This window comes from Oncorhynchus keta, chromosome 4, assembly GCF_023373465.1.
Source record: "Oncorhynchus keta strain PuntledgeMale-10-30-2019 chromosome 4, Oket_V2, whole genome shotgun sequence".
Taxonomy (NCBI): Eukaryota; Metazoa; Chordata; class Actinopteri; order Salmoniformes; family Salmonidae; genus Oncorhynchus; species Oncorhynchus keta.
The window spans coordinates 67,378,648-67,401,691 of record NC_068424.1 but is presented as its reverse complement, the minus strand read 5'-3'; the positions used below and the strand labels follow the sequence as shown (position 1 = coordinate 67,401,691).

The window sequence follows — 23,044 nt, the reverse complement described above, 5'->3', positions numbered from 1 at the left end:
AGCTTTTGATCCTCTTTGGCTAAATTATAGGCCTACTCTTGGTGCAGTATTCTCAATTATTATTTTTTTTTCTGAACAGACAACAGTAATTCTATAGCTTTGGCAAATGTATTTCAATTCATAAGGTGTGCTGCAGCACCTCCATTCTCCTCCGCGCAACTATGATTCTATACGGAACTAAATTATGAAGTGCAACACTGGAGAGATGAGAGTTGCAGGCTCATGTCTATCAGAGCAGAGAGAGGGGGAGAGATCATAGAAAGTGAATCTCATTCTAGTTCTGAGAGAGATACAGCCGCACTTCTCTCTCTCACCACAGCAACGGCCACAGGTTGGTTTATATAAGCTACAATGTTGCGCAAACCATATACCGTGGCTGGTTCAACACTAATCAATTATTAGAATATCAGGCACGGTTTCATATGATGTTTCTTAGGGGGAAGGAGAATTACAGAGGGTGCAACTATAATTAACTCTGACTGCTTTCATTACACTTGTTACATTGCATACATTGGAAATCTTTTTTCATGTCATGGGAAGTACTGGATCCTAGCAAATGGAGTTTGGAACTAAACAGTCCAAAACTGAGAGGTGCTGGATCTTGTTCCGGCAGGATCCGGGTCAAATGTAGAACCGGTCTTGCCCATTCACCCCCTGAATGGCACACATTCACAATCCATGTCTAGATTGTCTCAAGGCTTAAAATCTATATTTAACCCATCTCCTCCCCTTCATCTACACTGATTGAAGAGGATTGAACATATGACATCAATAAGTGATCATAGCTTTCACCTGGATTCACCTGGTCAGTCTATGTCATGGAAAGAGCAGGTAATCCTAATGTTTTGTACTGTATTTTCCAGACTATTTCTTTATTCCTTTATTTTTATTTTGGGGATTTGCGTGTATTGTTTTGTATTGTTAGGTATTACTGCACTGTTGGAGCTAGGAACATAAGCATTTCGCTGCATCAGTCATAACATCTGCAAATATGTGTATAGGACCAATAAAATTGGATTTGATTAGATTTGGACTTGTCGTGGAAATTTCCTGTATTACCAAATCATGAGAGAGCAAACCACACACATGTCAGAGTTATCATAAAGTCCATCTTTAATTATATGAGCTTCACCATAGCACTGTGACTCTCAGATCAGTTCAGTGTCCATAAATTAATTATCTGAGTGCTTACAAAATGGCAACTGATATCCTTTATAGCAAAGACACACATAGCCAGACAGCATTGGCTATAAATTATAGTTCAGTTTGGTCTCCTAAACTATGTTCCTATATCATTCTTGGTACCACTTAGAACCAAAATATTACCTTATCCAATGGCATTTGTCATATCAATTGTCAGTTTCTAGATACTCCCATAAAAAAATACAACCCCTCCTGGACAAGCTTACAGAGAGAAGAGTGAGCCTCTAGGTCAAGCAAGATAAGGGCAACCTCAGAGGGAACATACAGTGGTTCCAGACACTGCCATCCTCATCCCCCCAATGGGAAATAAGGGAGTGACTGGCACACAGACATTGTGGAGCCAAGAGATAATTGGTTCCCCCTCAATCATCCCTTCACATGGTTTAAAATATACGTTTACATACGAAGACAAGCCTGATAAGCATACTTATGAAAATTGATAAAACATATTTATAAACTTATTTATCAATGTTACCTAAAGGATTCTGATTCTGCTACCACATTCCCCTCTCAGGGATATTGTTCCTTCTGGAAAATCAGAACATTGATTACATACTCAATATTTAAAATAAAATAAAAAATAAAATACCCTCAATGTCAAATACCTTAGCTTATGTACATTTTCTCCCTCCTGAAACTAAGTTTACAACCTTTATTCTACAAGACAAACTTGCACATGTTTAAGAACACAGAATAATCCATTTGAGGAAAATAATAACATAACATAGAAATGCTCCCTAAATTACATGAGAACTAGTATCTCATCACAGACCTCCTCACAACATATAGGACAGACATCCCTCTAAGTCCTCATGCTCAGAGATGTAGTCAGGAATAGAGAATATGTCAGGGAAATCATTCATATTCCAAATCATAATTAACAACCCAACTATTTATCCAACCAAAATTTACAATGACATACCTCAGTGATTCAAATTGGTCTTATCACTCAAAGTAAAAACCTCAATTTAACACACATCAATATTAGCAGATTTTACATACATTCAGTATAATTATCCCATAATTCTACCATTAACTTTTTTAATCATGATTATAATACAGATCGGTATCTCAATGCATTCTTAATCTAAATTACTATAATTTTACATGGTGTAGACCTCGACAATCAACCTGATACCACAAAAGTATAAAAAAAATGTATTGGCACAGTTGACCAACCCCCCCTCTCAGGCACTGATTCTTCAGGCGTCCTTTTCGTTCTTTTTCAGATAGCTATACAGTTCAAAGTGGATGGCCCATGATAATGATCCAATGTCAATGTCTCATCTTTACCACTCATTATGTCTTGTCCATTCGTCAACCAATATACCAGTATCACAAGAAAAGGTTAGAACAGATCTCTCTTCATGATCACTCCATGTGGACTGTCGTCTCACACTCCTGAGAGAAGCATGAAAGAAAAGCAGTTGATAGCTTATATCTGATACTGTATACCAATTTCTGGCTTGGTTCCTTTCTCTCGGTAGAAGTGGTTCGGAAGGGGCTTCTTCAACGCCTTTGTCACTTCTTCAGCCAGTTAGAGGGGGTTTTGAGGTACACACACTATTCGGTCCAATTATCTCTTCCATGCATTAAGATACCGTCTGATGTCACTTTTCATGAGAACCTCGAAAGAACAGATCAGAACAACAGTTTAGTTCATTTCATTAACCTACATGATAAAGTATTACTTAATACATATAGCTTAACATATTTCAAAGATAATAACAACACATTCTATTGAAACTATTCTTTCAAATTGGTTTATACTCCCCATCTCACTGTCAAATCCATTGTAGAGCCAAGGATCAATAAATTAGACCTATACCCCTCGGGAATAGAACAAAACAAACACAACAATACAATACAATACACTCCTTCACATATCACTCAAGGTGTATAAACTTCAATTCAAAACCTACAAAAAACTGAATCCTCCCCCATTTTTTACACATATCTCTCCGTATGTGAGTAATGTAAAAAAAAAAAAACTACTACTGGAAAAAAATAAAACAATAGAATTCAAATAACCTAATCAAATTATAATCACTGAACTGAAAAAAACCCACAAAGAAAAATGATTTAACCCAAATGGTCATAGGAAAATAGACTTAAAGCCACATACCCTTATTTAAAAGCAATGCTCTCTCCTTCTTTACAGTGGTCTAAATTACAAATATGGCTAAGAGCTATAAACTCAAACATATTTATCAATTACACAAATTATCTTGAAAGCAGTATTACAAATTACCATAAATTCATTATCCAAATGGCTTTCCAATGCGGGTGATCAAGCCACAACGGAAGGTCATCATAGAGGTCATAGGTTATACAAAACCCTTCAAATATTTGTTTTTACTATATTAGACAAATTGCAAACAATAGTCAAATAGTTCCTACATGTTGTATCCCAGGTTCCCAGAACATTCCTTTATCACAAAACTTTCCACTAAAACAAATGGAAAACTCACCAAACCCAAAGGAAATAAAAAACAAATCATCATAGTATTTTAAAAACACCAACAAATAGTCATAACAAATGTTTTATGTGTGTGTATTTGCAAACCTTAAGGTAAAAACAAAACTTCCAGGCCCTTTTCAATTTGGTCATTTATGGCCTCAATCTCACTCACTCTCCCCAAGATTATAGTCCCAGGAAACATTTCAAAGAGAGACAATGAAACACCCATTTTCCCAGAAAAACACAAAACACTTTGTTAGTATTCATTACACTACATCGATTCAGAATTTCAAAAGTGAACTATAAACCAAACCTAATGATAATTTCACTGTACCTCACATCATGAATCATAAGTTGTAATCAACATCAATGTATATGTACTGTATGGTTCATTGAACATGTTACCCTTAGATACAATTATCCTTACTATCTAAATGTAATACGTTTTCCTCTGTCGCAAATGTAGTACATTTCTCAGTGTAAGATATCAGTAATTTAATCCCACGCATTTAATAAAAATGTAGACGTGTTCTCCCATGGCTCCTTCAACTTCCATCTTTTAGATAACTTCCATCCGTCCCGGAAGAAGGAATCCTACTCAAACACATCAGATAATACAATGTTTAATTAAGTCAAATCAACAACAAAAATCAACAATAAACAGTAAACAAATAAACAAACCAATTTAATCAGCAATCTAATAATTTCAACCTGTTGATATAAATTTAGTAAAAACTATCCTGGTTTTTAACTAAATAAAATCTTTCAAAAGTTAGCACTGCCTCAAAAAATCAAAACAAACTTTTTTTCCACTCATATCCACAAAGTTTTCATTCCCCAAAGGTCAATACTGTTCAGCACATCCATTAATGATCCTCCTTCTGGCTGTACAGGGTCTGAAGTTCCAATGTATGCAGATGATAAAGTGATAAATTCATGCAAACATTCTACAAAAGAACTCACTTCTATAATGGTTCAGATGACAAAATTGCTCAGAGACTCATGTTTACATCTCAATAAAATAAAACACAATCAGCATGTTTCTCAAAAAACAACTGATGCCCCTGAGACAGATGTCTATGTATCAGGGGAAAATCACAAATAACCAAATTCAACCGAGCGAATTTCCCAAAACATATGCAATTGTTTTGACTATAGAGGTAACAAAACTATTATTAAAATTAATGATACTCCCCCACTTAACATACTACCTTACTAGTTTGGCCCAAGCATGCTTTTCAACATTAATACCCATTCAGTCTTCTTCCAACAGGCTCTCAAACTACTCAACCTGCAATCAACTTTAATGACCTGACATTGTTCCACATAATGGAACAAGGATCAATATAATTTAGACTACATGAACTTTCCTGCACAAATTCACTGGTGTTACCTAAACAATCAAACCAAGAATCAATAACCATCAGAATACATTATCACAATGTTTCCTTACTCATACCTACATCACGTTCAGCTCAACATATTTCTTTTTTCCCAGTGGGCAAGAATATAACCCCTCTCATTTCAGCGTTTTTCCTTACCTCTATCGTAAGTTTTAAAACCAAACCTTATAACTTCCTCTTCTCTTTCCTCTTCACACTTATGAAATGTCCAAGACTTTAAAAATAACACACGCAGCGCCAAAATGATAACATGTGTCAGTCAATCTATAAGAATGAAAAATATTTTGGTGGGCACCTCTCTATCGCCATTATATCTCCGCTATTATTTAGAATTTCTTTCATTTAGGCAACTGTCTCCTCTATTGAATCAGTAATTTAAATACGACTCATTTCTCAATACATTATTCCAGCAGATAATTTAGTGAACAGACATCGTCTTGCATCAGAATTTGCTTCGTTATTATTTTTAAATGAATCAATTTAACCTAAACAATCTATTAAAAAGTTCCATTTCACCCTTCTATCAATTTGAACCAAGCTATTAAAACTTATACAAACACTAGCGACCATAACTTTACAGGCAAAACATAAAAAGGGCAGTTTTATTTCAAATGTTGTACCCAGACGGAGATAATCAATGTGCGTTTTATAGTTACATCGTAAGGGTAAGATAACCAAAAGTGGACATACTCTAATCAGTTTCTAGAGCTCAATTTCCCAGATTTTGTAGACTAGTTTAATAGCACTTAAAAACCCTCATCTTTATCAAATTATCCATTAAAGATACCAACGCAAAACCTACTGTCACGCCCTGGTCGAAGTATTTTGTGTTTATCTTTATGTATTGGGTCAGGCCAGGGTGTGGCATGGGGTTTTTGTATTGTGGTGTGTTTTGTCTTGGGGTTTTGGTGTGTATATATTGGGATTGTAGCTAGTGGGGTGATCTAGCAAAGTCTATGGCTGTCTGGAGTGGTTCTCAATCAGAGGCAGGTGTTTATCGTTGTCTCTGATTGGGAACCATATTTAGGCAGCCATATTCTTTGAGTTTGTGGTGGGTGATTATCCTTAGTGTCTTGATGATTAGTGTCCTTGTAACTGTTTAGTGTTAGTTTGCACCAGTTTAGGCTGTTACGGGTTTCATTACGTTTATTGTTTTTGTAGTGTTTGTGTTTAGTGTGTTTTTTCATTAAACATGGATCATAATCTACACGCTGCGTTTTGGTCCGACTCTCCTTCACCACACCTAGAAAACCGTTACAGAATCACCCACCGTAAACGGACCAAGCAGCGTGTCAACAGGCAGGAGCAGCCCAAAGAGGAGATGCGCAATAAGGATTTCTGGACATGGGAGGAAATCCTCGACGGGAGAGGACCCTGGGCTAAACCAGGGGAGTGTAGCCGCCCAAAGGTGCAGCAGGAGAAGAGGCAACTGGAGCAGCCCAAAGAGGAGGACGAACTGGACGGTGAGGGACCTTGGGCTCAGCCTGGAGAATATCGCCGCCCCAAGGAAGAACTCGAGGCGGCGAGAGAGGAGAGGCGCCAGTATGAGGAGGCAGCACGGCGACTCGGAAGGAAGCCTGAGAGTCAGCCCCAAAAATGTCTTGGGGGGCTCAGGGAGAGTGTGGCAGAGTTAGGAGTCACACCTGAGCCAACTCTCCCTGTTTATCGTGAGGAGCCAAGGAGGAGACCAGAACCAGAGCCGGTGTTGGAGGTGAGCGAAGCAGAGACTGTGAAGGAGTTAATAGGGAAATTGGAGGAGAGAGAAATGAGGGAGTTGCTGTGCTGGTGCTTTTTGCATGGAATTCGCCCGACGGAACGTGTCAGGGATTTGATGGCACCTGGGTCAGCGCTCCATACTCATCCTGAGGTGCGTGTTAGTCGGCTGGTGAAGTTGGTGCCAGCCTCACACACCAGGCCTCCTGTGCACATCCCTAGCCTTGCACGTCCTGTGCCAACACTGCTCTCAAGATCTCCAGTACGCCTTCACGGTCTAGTCCATCCTGTGCCACCTCCACACACCAGCCCTCCGGTGACAGCTCCCCGCACCAGGCTTCCTGTGCGTGTCCTCGGCCCTGTACCACCAGTGCCAGCACCACGCATCAGGCCTACAGTGCACCTCGCCTCCCGCCTGTTCAGCGCTATCAGAGCCTTCCTCCTCTACAGCGCTGCTGGAGTCTCCTGTCTGTTCAGCGCAGCCAGAGCATTTCTCCTCTCCTGCGCTACCGGAGTCTCCCGCCTGTTCAGCGCAGTTAGAGCCTTCTTCCTCTACAGCGCTGCTGGAGTCTCCTGTCTCTTCAGCGCAGCCAGAGCTGTCAGCCTGCATGGAGCAGTCAGAGCTGTCAGCCTGCATGGAGCAGCCAGAGCTGCCAGTCTACATGGAGCAGCCAGAGCTGTCAGTCTGCATGGAGCAGCCAGAGCTGTCAGTCTGCAAGGAGCTGCCAGTCTGCAAGGTGCTGCCAGCCTGCATGGAGCAGCCAGAGCTGTCAGCCTGCATGGAGCAGCCAGAGCTGCCAGCCTGCATGGAGCAGTCAGAGCTGTCAGTCTGCATGAAGCAGCCAGAGCTGTCAGTCAGCGTGGAGCAGCCAGAGCTGTCAGTCTGCATGAAGCAGCCAGAGCTGTCCGTCTGCAAGGAGCTGCCAGTCTGCAAGGTGCTGCCAGCCTGCATGGAGCAGCCAGAGCTGCCAGCCTGCATGGAGCAGTCAGAGCTGTCAGTCTGCATGGAGCAGTCAGAGCTGTCAGTCTGCATGAAGCAGCCAGAGATGTCAGTCAGCGTGGAGCAGCCAGAGCTGTCAGCCTGCATGGAGCAGTCAGAGCTGTCAGTCTGCATGAAGCAGCCAGAGCTGTCAGTCTGCATGAAGCAGCCAGAGCTGTAAAGTCTGCAAGGAGCTGCCAGTCTGCAAGGTGCTGCCAGCCTGCATGAAGCAGCCAGAGCTGTCAGTCTGCATGAAGCAGCCAGAGCTGTCAGTCGGCCAGGATCTGCCAGTCGGCCAGGATCAGTTAGATCCACCATTCAGCCAGGATCTGCCAGTCAGCCAGGATCCGCCAGAAGTGCCAGTCAGCCAGGATCCGCCAGAAGTGCCAGTCAGCCAGGATCCGCCAGAAGTGCCAGTCGGCCAGGATCCGCCAGTCGGCCAGGATCCACCAGTCGGCCAGGATCCGCCAGTCAGCCAGGATCCGCCACCAGTCAGCCAGGATCCACCAGTCAGCCAGGATCTGCTAGTCAGCCAGGATCTGCCGGAACCACCAGCCAGCCAGGATCTGGTAGATCCATCAACCTGCCTGAGCTTCCTCTCACTCCTGAGATTCCTCTCACTCCCGAGCTTCCTCTCACTCCCGAGCTTCCTCTCACTCCCGAGCTTCCTCTCACTCCCGAGCTTCCTCTCCCTCCCGAGCTTTCTCTCCCTCCCGAGCTTTCTCTCACTCCCGAGCTTTCCCTCAGTCCCGAGCTGCCTCAGTCCCGAGCTGCCCTTCAGTCCCAATCTGCTCCTCAGTCCAGTGGGGTTCTGGGTGAGGACTACTAGGCCATGGTCGGCAGCGAGGGTGGACAATCCAGGGACGCGAGGAGAAGGGACTAAGACATTGACTGAGTGGGGTCCACGTCCTGCGCCGGAGCCGCCACCATGGACAGACGCCCACCCGGACCCTCCCTATTGTTTTGAGGTGCGTTCGGGAGTCCGCACCTTAGGGTGGGGTTCTGTCACGCCCTGTTCAAAGTATTTTGTGTTTATCTTTATGTATTGGGTCAGGCCAGGGTGTGGCATGGGGTTTTTGTATTGTGGTGTGTTTTGTCTTGGGGTTTTGGTGTGTATATATTGGGATTGTAGCTAGTGGGGTGATCTAGCAAAGTCTATGGCTGTCTGGAGTGGTTCTCAATCAGAGGCAGGTGTTTATCGTTGTCTCTGATTGGGAACCATATTTAGGCAGCCATATTCTTTGAGTTTGTGGTGGGTGATTATCCTTAGTGTCTTGATGTCCTTAGTGTCCTTGTAACTGTCTAGTGTTAGTTTGCACCAGTTTAGGCTGTTTCGGTTTTCATTACGTTTATTGTTTTTGTAGTGTTTGTGTTTAGTGTGTTTTTTCATTAAACATGGATCGTAATCTACACGCTGCGTTTTGGTCCGACTCTCCTTCACCACACCTAGAAAACCATTACACCTACGTACGTCTACGAATGGGTGGTTTAAATTGTATATAATTATATTCTCAGCATTACTTTATCAAATCTCTAGTAATTGATTATGCACACATGCAATTTATCATAATTTAAAATATTCACAGAATCCATATTTAACGTAAGAAAATCTTAGGTACTCACACAGAACTTTAAGGATCAACCCACACAGGATTGGTCAGATGTTCACACAGAACTGGTCAGACGTTCACGCAGAACATCAGAGCATACTTGAAAGGTTACTCACACAGAGTCAACCTACCCCGCTCACACAGAACGATCCAACAAATATTACCTAGTGATCCCGTAACAAATTACTCACACAGAGTAACCCAGGGCATACCTGACTAGCACATTTCAAATAATTGGAATTCACCACTTCTGAGGGTCACTTAGACAATCACACAGACACACAGAATGAGGTCCTTCTTCCAATAGGGCTTCACCAAGTACCGTGTTTCACACAGAGCACACAGTCCCCTGGCCCCTCACCCCCACAGACCGCACCAATCCCCACTGTGATCAATTCAGTGTCAGGACAGCTCTTGGTCATGCGCAACCGGACAGTGGTTCACAAACTCTCAGATTACTCTCCTCTGACTCGGCCCTGTTTAGGCTTCCAAGGTGCCCTCCTTACAAATGAATTTACACTCAGAGAATACGTAACAGAGTGATTAAAAAACTTGACATCAAGTGTGGGGTTCGCTCACCTCTTTCTTTAAAAAAAACTTGAGATGTGGTATCCACTCGGCTCGCTTGCACTCAGATCAAAGGTTGGTCAATCTGCTTTGTTCCCGAAGTGTGGTTTCCCTAAGATCCCAAGTTTGAGGGATCCCTCGTGCACAATTTATTTACCAAGATCATCAGGAAAGGTCACCCAGTAAAGATTCACATCCCATCCTCGTCGCCAAATGTCGTGGAAATTTCCTGTATTACCAAATCATGAGAGAGCAAACCACACACAAGTCAGAGTTATCATAGAGTCCATCTTTAATGATATGAGCTTCACCATAGCCCTGTGACTCTCAGATCAATTCAGTGTCCATAAATGAATTCTCTGAGAGTGCTTACATAATGGCAACTGAGATCCTTTATAGCAAAGACACACATAGCCAGACAGCATTGGCTGTAAATTATCGTTCAGTTTGGTCTAATAAACAAAGTTCTTATCTCGTTCTTGTTACCACTTAGAACCAAAACATTACCTCAGACAATGGCATTTATCAATTTTCAGTTTCTAGATAATCCCATAAAAAATACAACCCCTCCTGGACAAGCTTCCAGAGAGAAGAGTGAGCCTCTAGGTCAAGATAAAGGCAACCTCAGAGGGAACATGGGGCCCAAGTAACGTTTGCCACATAAGCATACTTATGAAAATTGATAAAACATCTTATTTATCAATGTTACCTAAAGGATTCTGATTCTGCTACCACAGACTCATTATTTTATTTGTGGCCAAAGCATAAATTGGAGAAAAAGCATACATTTTTTATGACCGGTAAATGCCCACACCATTCTTGTCACGGATCCCTCTGGAACTTTCATTGCGCACACCTGGCCCCTAATCACACTGCTTGTATTTGTATATATGTGCCCTTTGTTCACCATGGTGCTGTCGATTATTGTTACAATGTCCGCCCGTATGTGTGAGTACCTGTGCTGTGTCTTTTGGGCTTTCGTGCCCTTGTGGATTGCTGACATGATTACGGGTCTTGTCCCGTGGGTTAATCATTGTGCGCGTGTGTATTTATTCAAGGTACTCCTCGCTCTTTTGTTTGGGTTTCAACCCTGTGTTTTTGTTACTTGTTTGTTTTTTGTCCCTGTGCCCTTACACAGCACGCCGTAATGTGGGCTATAATTAAAAAAACTATTACGCATTCCTGCATCTGTCTCTCGAATCATTCATACCAGTGGGACAATTCGGTTGAAAATCAGCTTTTTAAAATACTTAATAAAAAATATTTGGAAGGAAAACTATTTCACTCATAGTGTAAGTAATTATAGTTAAAATGGCATAGAAATCAGCAAGCACTGGACAGTTACATTAAAGGTCGACTCTGGGCAAAAAATTACTAAAACAACGGCTTTAAACTATATAACCATCATCAGAACCATCATACCAGGCCATTTAATGCATAACAACAAAAACACAAAATGATGAATAAGATATTTGACTTTCTTACCGATCTCCACAGCTTTCATCCAAAAATATATCCAGTGAAATGACATCAACACATACTGGAGGAGTTACGGGCTTGCTAAAGTGGCTAGCTTAGCTAACAAACTAGCTACTTCACATCAACACATACTGGAGGAGTTAGTGGCTAGCTAAAGTGGCTAGCTTAGCTAATGAACTACAGTAGCTATGTCGGTTGAGGTGCAGATGACCAGAATGACACATCAATGAACCACCAAAGGCACACCCCATTTCCGTTTGAAAATTGAGAAAGAGGAGGAGTTGGGCCGTTGGACCGTTTCTTGTAGCAAAACCAAGCGAATTTCCTTTCAAAGCGAATTTCCTGCAATTCTATACATTTTGCCATTGCTTCTGACATGTTCTTATGCTATCAGGCGGCCCCCCGAACCTCCAGGGTGCCCCAACCCCAAAAATAATATTCAACCCGTTCTGAAAATTGTGTCAACTCCACCTATGATTTGTTGTAATACATTTTGAGATAGTTGGGATGAATATAGGCTAGTCAGTGATTACAGGCAAAAAATGTACAAGAACAGCTTTACCATGGAAACCTTCTGTAAGTTCATCATAAATTAATGCTGGACCTCTGATCTCACTCTCTCTCTCTCTCTCTCCCTGTCATGCAGAACATCTTTTGTCTTTCTTTTCCCTAAGAATCAGCTTATTTCTTTCTTTACGGAGATCAGTCCTCCCTTTCATTTTGTGCAGCACAAGCTGACTCCTTTTTTTCCCCAAGCATCCTCACGCAGGGGAACGCTTCAGGTTACGTAGCCCTATTTCACCAGAGAAAGGAAAGGGTCTGATCAGCACTGGAGCACACAGACAATAAGCTATTAGCCCTGATATTATGCTAAGAATCCAGGGAGAGGAAGGGGAGGATGAGGAGGGGCGGTGGAAGTGTGTCGGGGTCGTAGGGCACAGTAAGAGAAAGACTGGCAGGCCGGGAGGGAGAGAGGGAGGGAGGAAGGAAGGAAGATTGAAAAAGAGGACGAGAGAAAGGAAAAGAGAGAGAATAGGAGGTGGATGGGTGGAAGGGAAAGTGAGAGAGCGAGAAGGGGGCGGGCAGCAGGAGAGAGCAGGTGGGGGGGATTGAAAGGGAGAGATGGAGAGAGAGCGAGAAAGGAAAACAGAGGAAAAGATTGATGGAAATCTGGGGAGTTTCATTAAGGCAGATGTGGCGGCGTGCAGTTATCACGAGGAGCAGACTATCACCATTGCCTCATCTCACTCTCAGTCAACTTAATGCATAGATAGGAGAAAGCCCTACTCCCGAGTGGGGGTGTGGAGTCACCAATGCAGAACTGCATTAGCCAGGGAGGTGGGCCAAGGAATAACAAACATGTGATGTGTATTCACAGCCAGCATCGAGTGAGAGCTGCCTAGGTGGTGGGCCCTAAGCCTGTTTACTGTGCTCAAAAAACACACTGGTTGGGCTTAGCTGACTGTGTCTTCATATTTCATTCTGGAGTGGATGTGTTATATTTTATTAAATGCACATCATGATGAAAACATAAAAACTGTATGCCACATGCCACACAACTTAATCCTGTAAATATACAAAGATCATAATTAATCCAAGAGCAGGGAAGCTTTTTCGAATCAAATAATATCAATCTGTATTTATATAGCACATTTTCTGTGCAAACTAATGGGCTTTACACTACAGAAAGAACCAACATGGAAAGAAACAAGAAGAGGGATACAAAAGTGCAATTTAATAGGTAGGTATAGGTCTACAACAAATAACAGAACCAAAAATACATGTAGTATGACTAAAAACAGAAAATAAAATGTCAATCCCTGCTATACTGTATGTCATAAACCAATGACCAACTAAGATTTTTATTTAGAAAATATAGACAACCACCGCTTTGGCAATGATTGCAACTGTCGTCTTTGATCCCAAAAACAGAAACTTGTATATTCTACTTAACACAAACTTCCAGGTTTTGTCCAATTGTTGTGCCACATTGTCTTTGCTCAAGTAAGGGGGCATCTGAATAGTCCCTGAACAGAGTGGCATCCTGTCACTAAAATCATTCCAGTAGGGTCATCCTTTGTGACTTCCCAGGGTCTATAAACCAGACTCTCATTGGCTAGTATTTGTTGTGAAAGCCTCAGTGTGTCAACAACCCGTTGATTCTGTACCGACCACAGCCTGATTTTATTGGACACCTTTATTGTTGTTGTGAGCTGGGCTGCCGTGCAGAGAGGTGACATACTTTCTGGATGTTACATTCAAATTATGGGACCCTCTCCCAGGGCCTCATGGGTAATGTGTCCTCATGCCCTCTCCTTTCCAGACTACACCACAGAGTGAGAAACTGTTAGAGGCCTATTAATCATGCCGTAAACACATAGAAATCACTGCAGATCTTTACGCCGCTAGCGATGCCCCACTGCGCTTCCCTCGATAGGGCAGCAGTGCTTGCATTGCCATGGTGACACAGCAAAAAGGCTAGCGTGACACTGCTATGCAGCCATCAAATCCGACGGAAAGATTGTCATTTTTGCTCATTGTGAAATTAATATATTTAATGTCAGGCTGTGCAATTTCCCCCTGCTGTGGAGACAGAATTGTGATGAGTGCAAGGCTATAGTACATTTGAGTACAATAGCATGAAAGAAAGCTCATTGTCGTGCTTGCCTGTTCTGGTCCAACCGCCCTCTTGTGTTTTAGCTGGGAGACACAGTTCCGGATTTATACAAATCCTCAAAAGATGTCCCCTCTGTTGCAGTGTACGGTATCACCCGTCCTCCCCTGCCAGCACTCTGGGCTCTGTGCTCTTGCCATACTCCAAATGTAGATGTGGGAGGGGGGTACGTGTGAGTTTAGGCATAGGGGATTGGTTTCAATTTAATGCAGCAACATGAAAGAATCAATTTCAAGTACCGGGGTCCCTGTGGCCACCTGTTCACGCTTGCCGAGGGATTGAGTGAGAGATGGAGGGAGGGAGAGAATAAAAGAAGAGGGGGGGTGTAGAAGAGAAATGCAGAAGAGAAACCGAGACGGAGAGACAAAGAAACAGACAGAGAGGAAGGGCAGAGGCGTGAGAGAGAGAGAGAGAGAGAGAGAGAGAGAGAGAGAGAGAGAGAGAGAGAGAGAGAGAGAGAGAGAGAGAGAGAGAGAGAGAGAGAGAGAGAGAGAGAGATAGATAGATAGATAGATAGATAGATAGATAGATAGATAGATAGATAGATAGAGACAGTGAGTATGTTTACATGCACACTAATAATTTGATTTTAAACTGATTCATGGCAATATGCCAAATATGCCAAGAAATACTTATGTAAAGATGCTGCTTCTCTTAAAAAAACTTAATCGGCGTAAGGTTAAACTTTGAAGTAGGCATAAGCCGATAAAAACACCTGGTTTTCTGAGTAATCGTTTATATGTTTAGGACATGTAAACAGCTTAATCGGAGTTCCAGCGGAGTACTTCATCTGTGTATGTGCCAGCACCGGTATCGCAAGCCTCCTTATGCACGAATGAAGTGAGTTTGGAAAAACTGAAAGTATGCATCTTAGAAATTGTTTTCACATACAAACTCTATATGTTCCAACTCAGAATCAAAAAGGTTTTGCAAAAATAACATGGTCACTGTGGTAGAATATTTAGTTTGATTTCCGCTTTTCTGCATTTATCCCACCAGTAGCCTGATTTCAGATGTGTCCATGTAAACAGGATTATTAGGGAAATCGTTCTTCTTGCAAAACATGTAAACGTTTTAATCAAACTATTATATTAATCTGACTATCCACAATAATCGTATTATTGTGTGCATGTAACCGTGCTCACTGACAGAGACGGAGCGAGTGTGTGTAATTAAGGCAGTTTACTAATGGGGCTTTTGTTGTTAAGGAACCCCTCAGGCTTCCCTTTCAAATGGGTACGAAGGAAGAGACCGGAGAACATGACAGTTGGCAATGAATCTTAAACACTGTTTGTTCCCTCGTGGGCCAGCCAAATAAATAAGTGGGGCCCCCTTATATCTGACGAGATATCAAAATCAAAAAAATATTCCCGATTTTATTCAGACAATAATGACCTCAGGCACTTTCCGCTGGTTAAAGACGCACTTTCATATCTGCAGGCTTTGTGTTTCAAGTTCTGAAACGAATTCTCATACCCACAGGTAATGATGTGGCCAGGTAGTGTCAAACGTGCTACGAGTCAAAACTACTGAACTCAAATCTCTCTGTCTGGTGGTGGAAGGAGAAAGAGATTGGCTTTTAGCCAGCAATTAGCATTACGACTGCATGCTGCTAGTGTGGCAAGGGTTCTGTATGGCTCAATCACAGACAATATACTCAGGAAAAATAAAGGCCAAATACCAAAGACCCTCCAGCTTAAAACAGATTTAGACATTACAATGATAAGGAAATGCTCCTCCTACAGGCAAAAAGTCCGGAAATGATTTCTCAACTGTGGATTGACATGAGAAATGGCATACATGATTCAGATTGATTCCATCCCTACATATGCATTAGATATGTCACAGAGGGAAGTCTTGGTATTCTCCTGTGGTGAGACATCCACAGCCATATCAGCATGCAGCATAAATGATTCCCGTGAAGTCTCCAAGCCAATCAGCTCCCATTGTGGCTCAGTGGTGGGGCACGCCCAAAGCGTCAATACGCCGAGATTACACGATGAGTGTGTGCTTCCGACTCATTAGCCCTCATCGGTAGAGACGCTGACATTTCACTGTGTGTGTGTGTGTGTGTGTGTGTGTGTGTGTGTGTGTGTGTGTGTGTGTGTGTGTGTGTGTGTGTGTGTGTGTGTGTGTGTGTGTGTGTGTGTGTGTGTGTGTGTGTGTGTGTGTGTGTGTGTGTGCGTGTGTGAGCGAGAGACTAGTCTTATTCACGTTTTATTAACCCTCTTCTCACAGTGTTGCTACACTGTGGGTGTTGCTCTCAGGTTACCAAAGCACACTGTCATTGGAGGTTTTCAGCTGCTATAATAGCAGCGTATCTTGGAAGAAGCAGGAGTCACTTTATCAAGGGTTCCCGGGTGTGAGTAGTAGGTTGAAATGTAAAAAAACAACTAGAACCCTCTACAGGTTGTTGCGTTGACTGAAATGGGAGTGTGTATCAGTAGCGACCAACAACCATCAAAAAGGACGCATCTAGTGTATCAGGTCACATAGACGAGTGATAAAGCTTGTCCATGTGAGGCTTTAAAAAGGTCCGAACAAAATCAAATTGTTTAGTATTTATTATTTGTAGAGACAACCTGTAAATCCTGTTCATCCTTATCTCATCTCCTTCTGAACCGCTGATCTAAGCAACCCAGGTAGGATCCAACAGGTGACATGTGAAAACTACTATACATTCCTTCTCCCAATCAGTAGAAATTATACAAATCAACACCTTAGTCAACACAGTTATATCGTCATGCAAAACTATGGAATGTGTAACGTTTTGGGCGACCCGACCAAATTCACAAAGAATTGTGTGTAATAGATCTGTCATTCCCATTGAAAGCAAGTCCAAGAAGCAGTAGATTTGTTCTATGTGCGCTATTTCTAAGCTTCCTGATCTTAATTTCGATTTTGTACACCAGCTTCAAACAGCTGAAAATACTATACTTTCGGTTACGGAAAATACATTTCACAGCGGTTTGGATGGTACAATGATTCTCTACACTATACTTGCTTGTTTAGTCACATTAACTGAAATTAGGCGAACTAATGGACTTTTAGCAACCAGGAAATGGTGCAGCAATTTCTGCATAATGCATCTTTAAGTAAAGTGCAGTGCATTAATGGAACTGCACAGTGTGTTTGAATCATGGCCTAGGCCTCAGTCCCCTCATGTACACTCCTCTGTTCTGCTTTCTGCTGTCTCAGTTCTGCGTAACCACAGCTGCCGGAGCAGCCTATTGTTTGCTTGCTTTGCAATGCAAACGAAGGATAAAAAAACCTCTTGCTTTCTCTGCCAGACGAGTGTAATACAGTGAGAACAGAGTGTTTACAAATGATATGATCTGCAAATGGAGCGTTGGCCGCAGCTCTTAAGACCAGCGCAGACTGGAAATGGAATCCTGGAGAAGCGTCCTCCCTTCGTCTATGGCTTGAATAAAGATCATAACCCTTCTCTCTCTTCCCCCTCTCACACACTCACTCGTTCTCTCTGTTTTTCCATTTTCATCTCTCCTTTACTTTTCATTCTCCCTGCTCCCCCATCTTCTTTTAATCTCTATCTTTCTCTATCCCCCTCGTTCTCCCTCGAATATCTGTCTCTCCAATCCACTGCCTCACTTTCTCTTGTTCTTTCTCTCCTCCCCCCTTTTTTGCTCTTGTCTAAAATTGAGAACAGAGCAGCTGGTAATTGAAGATCATTGTCTCTCCTTAGGCCCTTAGGATTTGCAATGCCTTTTGTGAGAGCTCATCGTTGCTAGTGTTCACAGCTATCTAGACAATTTCAGCCCCTCTTTTTTTGTTTGCTTCTTTCTCATAAACTCCACAAGCCTTTTCGAAATTGGATTTTCATTTAGCAGGGGGGGCACACATTGTGTTTATGCTGCCTCCCCATCTATTTTCTCTTTTCTTTCCTCTCGCTTTTGCTCTATCTCTGTCCCTGAATTGTCCTTTTCAGTCTACCCAGAAAACATTCCTATTTCATGTGATGGCTCTGAAATCACTCCACAGGTTCAATTCCAAAGTCATTCAGCATGCAGGTTTTTGATTTTAACCCTTAAGAGCTTAAGCCGTTTCAAACCCGGAGCTGCGAGGGGGGTTGTAATAAGCTATAGTGCCTTCGGAAAGAATTCATACGCCTTGACTTTTTCCACGTTTGGTTACATTACAGCCTAATTCTGAAAATGTGCAAACAATCCTCATCATCTACACACACTACGCAATAACGACAAAGCGAAGACAGTTTTTTAAAACATTTTTGCAAATTTATTATAAATAAAAAACAGAAATACCTGATTTAGATACATTTTCAGACACTTTTCTATGAGACTAGAAATTGAGCTCTGGTGCATGCTGTTACCTTTGATCATCCTTGAGATGTTTCTACAGCTTGATTGGAGTCCACCAGTGGTACATTCTATTGATTGGACATGATTTGGAAAGGCACACACCTGTCTGTATAAGGTTCCACAGTGGACAGTGCATGTGAGAGCAAACATCAAGCCATGAGGTCAATGGAATTGTTTGTAGAGCTCAGAGACAGGATTGTGTTGAGGCGCAGATCTGGGGAAAGGTAACAAATGGATTCTGAAGCATTGAAGGTCCCCAAGAATACCGTGTCCTCCATCATTCTTAAATGGAATAAGTTTGAAACCACCAAAACTTCCTAGAGCTGGCCGCCCGGCCAAACTCAACAATCGGGAAGATGGGGCTTGGCCAGGGAGGTGATTAAGAACCCTATGGTCACTCTGACAGAGCTTTAGGTTTCCTCTGTGGAGATGGGAGAACCTTCCAGAAGGACAACCATCTCTGCAGCACTCCACCAATCAATCCTTTATGTTTTAGTGGCCAGACGGAAGCCACTCCAGTGAAAGACATATGACGACCCGCTTGGAGTTTGCAAAAGGCACCTAAAGACTCTCAGACCATGAGAAACAAGATTCTCTGGTCTGATGAAACTAAGATTTAAATATTTGGCCTGAATGCCAAGCGTCACGTCTGGAGGAAACCTGGCACCATCTGTACGGTGAAGCATGGTGGTGGCAGTATCATGCTGTGGGGATGTTTTTCTGTGACAGGGACTGGGAGACTAGTCAGGATTGAGGCAAAGATGAAAGTACAGAGAGATCATTTATGAAAACCTGCTCCAGAGCGCTCAGAACCTTAGACTGGGGAAAAGGTTCATCTTTCAACAGGACAACGAATCAAAGCACTCAAAGCACCAAGACAATGCAGCAGTGGCTTCAGGAAAAGTCTCTAAATGTCCTTGAGTGGCCCAGTCAGAGCCCGGACTAGAACCTGAACGAACGCCTCTGTAGATACCTGAAAATAGCTGTGCAGCTACGCTCCCCATTCAACCTGACAAAGCTTGAGAGGATCTGCAGAGAAGAATGTGAAAAACTCCCCAAATACAGTTGTGCCACGCTTGTAGTGTCATACCCAAGAAGACTCGAGGCTGTAATCACTGCCAAAGGTGTTTCAACAAAGTACTGAGTAAAGGATCTGAATACTTATATTTTTGTTATACTTAATGTTATATTTTTTAAATGCAAACATTTTTAAAAACCTGTTTTTGCTTTGTCATTATGGGGTATTTTGTGAAACAATTGAATAAATTTTAGAATATGGCTGTAACGTAATTAAATGTGGAAAAGTCAAGGGGTCTGAATACTTTCCGAATGCAATGTATATGGAATTTTTTGAATATTTTTTTGTTTAAAGAAGGTCATAACAAGGATCATTTTGCTATTTTATTTTGATTTTCAAGGGCCCTTGAAGTGTCCAAAAAATATTTACAAAAAATATTTTGGGCCTTACTGCTATAAGTCCATACAGTACACATAGAATAACAGACTCAGTTCATGGAACAACAGTTAGTCCCCTCCAAAAAACATCTAAAGAGAGTTTGTTCTTAAGTGTCTGTCCTACATTTGAGAGATATGAGAAAGATCCGATTTGTATTTTTAAATGCTTTTTATACATGTGTTGAAGCCCTTATTTTTGGCCCTAACCAATCTTCATATATACTGTACTTCCATAATGTTTTCAACTGGTACAAGAGGACCTTCAGATGACTCTTGTGAGGCCGGTGGGTGTCCTACAGCAAAACAACTGTTTGTGAGAGTCTCACCTTTCCACAGAGGGGTCATAATAGTTTGTAGGCCAAACATTTAGAACGCTACAGATGATTTTCAGGATATCTCGTGGTCTGACAAACACTGCTCCAGCTCTGTCACCTTTCACCGCAGAAGTGTCACATACTGTAGGCGGATGCAGTGGATTGGGACACGGCCTATATACAGATATCTGTAGCTCTGACACCTTTCACCGCAGAAGTGTCACATACTGTAGGCGGATGCAGTGGATTGAGACGCATCCAAATTGCTAAATTATCTCCAGTTTAAATTGACAGATTTTAGGATTTCTTCATTATGCTCATTATTTTCCACGGGGTGCAAACATCAACCTTAGGGGGGTTAAAGAGTTTCAAAAAAGTACCAAAAAGTATGTGATACTTAACTTGAAATGGTTTCTTTTGAAGTACAGTCAGATTTGACATGTAGTGAAGTTGTAATTTCTACAGTTGATACGTATTACTTTATTAAAGGATTTGTTACTGCATACTAATACATTGTATTATTATTTTTATTACACAACTGTAAAAAGTTACAGTCCATATTCCTCTTCTTTCTAAATACATAAATCATTGCTAGCTATGCAACACAATGCATAGGTGTTAATGCAATGCTGTTTCTAGTAGGCCTGATTACAGGTAGGCTATAAGAGGAACCTTATATAAAGTGGTGCAAGGTAATACTCTCATGACATGTTACTAAAACTCCCAAAAGCTGTTATGAGAACATAGTAGCGACTTATTAATGTTGGATCATGTCTGTGTATAAGAAGTGTGTGTGTGTGTGTGTGTGTGTGTGTGTGTGTGTGTGTGTGTGTGTGTGTGTGTGTGTGTGTGTGTGTGTGTGTGTGTGTGTGTGTTTGTGTGTGTTTGTGTGTGTGTGTGTGTGTGCGTGTGTGCGTGTCTATATAGGGATAATAAAACAAACCTCTATAACAACAGAATGGCTTGGAAATGGCATGACTCAGCGAACCAAGCATTGAGAAATTAGCTTGTTTTTATCCTTCACTGTTATTGATCACCTGACTTCCTTATACATTTCCACATAATAGGCAGCAGTGACTTAATTACTCAAAAGAGAGCAAGGGTAATTACATGTCACTTTAACACTTTGTTTTATTGCCTACAAGCATGAGCAGTACCAAGTGAATCGAATGCTGGATTTAAAGTAAAGAGAGAGGGAGGGAGGGGGAATCAAGAGACAATACTAATATTAAATGGATGTGCCACAGAAGGAAACTTCGAGAAGGAATTATCATGTGACGTAAAACTGAGGATTGTGACGACACTGTAGTAAAGACACTAACCAGCACTTATACCAACAGTGAATACTTCCTTTTACAGTTATAAATAATTATTTCAACCTTAAGCTTATACTCATCAAATCATTATCTTGTAAGATGTGTTTATGTATATACAGGAATTTTTCCCCCCTTTTAATGTGAATTCATTTACCATTGACTAAATTTGATGCAACATACCACAAATCACTGCCCTCGAAAACTTAACCTATTCCATTTGCTCATAATAGTCTTGGGTATTTTGTGGAAGAGTGCAGACAAAGCAACACATCGGTGAAGTGAGAATACGCATGAGGCCGCAAACTCGCTAATTGAGTTTCCTTCAGCCCTATCTTGATAATGGCTCATCAGAATCAGAATCTCGTGTTAATACGGGGAAATAAGTTAATTGACTGATAACCCCTTGGAGGATGGTAGCCGCGGGATAGGATGCCCTGCATCAGTGCTTACATCGCTTCTATGAAAGCTTTGGCGAACGCTTCAGCCATCGCATGGTGACTTGCCCATTGGCACAACGAGCGTGCATATTGATCTTTACGCTCGCTAATGTGTCATTGTAATAACGCGACGATTAACACTAATTACTGAATGAAACATGCAAATGTTATACAACATGAAGGACACTGCTTATAAGCATTTATTTTGGCAGTTTGATTAGAAGCCAATTATGCATAGTCAGGCAATGAAAGTAAATACTGTTACAATCCTAGTTATTTCTAGTCTCAGTCTGCACCCTTAGTTCAGCTGTAGGCCTACTCAGAAGTGTTATTTTCTGTTCTTCGTGGATTGCATCACATACTCTCCTTTTCTTTCACAGGGATGGATGGATAGACTTAATTGCCAGTGATACATTTCTGCAGTATGTGAAACCGAATTTCTGGGGCAAGACCAAGAAGAATCAGGTTTAAGAAAGACCCACTCCATATTCAAAAACTCATTTCATCGTCATTCCCTCTTTTTTCCCCTCTTTCCTCCATACCACAGAGAGGGCTAGGGGCTGTGAATTTCGGAAGCGTAACCGTTGCATTTTGCCTGACCTGACAGGCTTTTCTGGTGCACTTTTGACAACCCCTCCATTTAGCCTTCTCAGAAGAGAAGGAGAAGCTTTGGCATTTTGCTCAGCTGTCATTTCTGCCAAAGTGGACGGAAGTTTGAACGGAGCTCAACCTGGGCAGGGTATATTGACTGGGAGAAAAGGGATAGGGAGAACATATCCTTGGTGTAAAGACATGGATTCCTCATTTCAACAGCAATACCTTTGTGTACATTCTTTGTTTGCGTCACACAATGGGAGCTTTGTGGAAAACAAAATGGCTTAAACAATATCATTGCACCCACACGGGTAACATAATCCTGTAGATCAAATTAGTATTCTTAACTTAATGTATAGTGTTATCATGCAGCAACAATTACAACATTGTATTTTACAGAAATTATACAATCTTGCCAAGGGAATTAAATTAGGCAAGGAAAACATCTTTCAGGTGGAAGTGAAATAGTATTCAATTTGATCTATTGACAGTATGATGTGCA

General features: G+C 41.9%; 1 long non-coding RNA gene across 1 annotated transcript; it reads right to left on the bottom strand.

Annotated features, from left to right (window-relative positions):
• Positions 1-1,096: 1,096 nt before the first annotated feature.
• Positions 1,097-11,560, bottom strand: LOC118371077 (uncharacterized). Its single transcript, XR_004822920.2, has 3 exons — positions 11,422-11,560; positions 9,949-10,165; positions 1,097-4,258 (listed from the first exon to the last, which is right to left on the bottom strand). It is a non-coding gene; the product is annotated as an uncharacterized LOC118371077 (long non-coding RNA).
• Between the last annotated feature and the right edge of the window lie 11,484 nt (positions 11,561-23,044).